The following is a 1,322-nucleotide window of genomic DNA, read 5'->3' on the forward strand; positions in this document are numbered from 1 at the left end:
CGCTCCTGCTGTTGCCTAGCAACCAAAACGCTTTACGGCTGCTCGGCAACCGTGCATGCGTGGTTCGGCTTTTACGGTGCTGGCCCCTGTTGCCTGGCAACCGAAGCGCGACATGACGCCTCGGCTATCGCGCATGCGCGGCGGCTCGGTTTACGGCCCGCTCCTGTTGCCTAGCGACCCAAACGCGTTACGGCAGCTCGTCAACCGCGCATGCGCGCTGCGCCTTTTACGGCGCTCGCCGCTGTTGCCAGGCAACGAAAGCACGACACGGCGCCTCGGCAACCGCGCATGCGCGGCGGCGCGGTTGACGGCGCTCCTGCTGTTGCCTGGCAACCAAAACGCGGCCCTGGCAGTCGGGAGCCGCGCATGCGCGTTGGCGCCTTTTGCCGCCCTCCTGCTGTTGCCTAGCAACCGAAACGCGGTACAGCAGCGCGGAGCCGCGCATGCGCGGTAGCGGCGCGTTGCTCCTGCGCTCTCTTCCGCCACCTGTTGAACAGTGTTCGGTACTGCAGCTGGGGTGCCGCGCATGCGCGCTGTCGCGTTGTGCCAAGCGCTCGCCGCTGCCACCCCGCGACCAATGTTCGGTACTGCAGCCCGGAGGCTGCGAGTGCGCGGGGCTGCCCCGGTCCTGCACGTGCCGTCCGACGGTAACGGTAATGCGGCACCGGCGGGAGGTGCCGCCGCGCTCGTTGCTTCCTCCCGGTAAGGAAACGCCGCCGGCAAGGAAAGCTGGCACGGGCTGTCTCTGCCCGGCCTCCCTCTCCTCGCGGCGCGGGAGCACAAAGGGACAGGCGGGGCGCTTACCGGCTGCGGGCAGGAGCTGCTGCGGCTGAAGCTGGAGAGGCCACAGAAAGGTAGAGAAGAAGAAACGGAAGGCCGGCCAGCTGGCAGCTGCCTCCCGCTGCAGGCAAGAGAGAGCCTGCCTCTCCGCGTGTGGAAGGATCCCTCTTTGTTGTCCGCAGCAGGTCAGACTGCCGAGGTGCGCCGCAGGGTCCGTATGCAGCACCGACGGTGCGGTACGGCCACGTAGTGTGCGAGCGAGCGAAGCTCCGTGCCTAGGAAGCCTCGTCTTGCAAGACCTATGAGACGCGTGTTCTCCTAGGGGGAGGACGGCCGTGCTGCCGGAGTTACAGAAGAGGAGGGGAGCGGGAGAGGAGCAGAAAGAAGCGTCTCAACTGGCAAATTCTCCTGGCAGCGCCAAGAACAAGAGCTGTGGTGAGCCCCGGGCCCTCGGGGCCCTGACTCCCCTCTTCTGCGTTCTGGTCCCTCCCTGCCCCTCCCCTGGTCCCCTCTCTTTCCCACACCGCTGCCTTTTTTTTTTT

This window comes from Buteo buteo, chromosome 17, assembly GCF_964188355.1.
Source record: "Buteo buteo chromosome 17, bButBut1.hap1.1, whole genome shotgun sequence".
Taxonomy (NCBI): domain Eukaryota; kingdom Metazoa; phylum Chordata; class Aves; order Accipitriformes; family Accipitridae; genus Buteo; species Buteo buteo.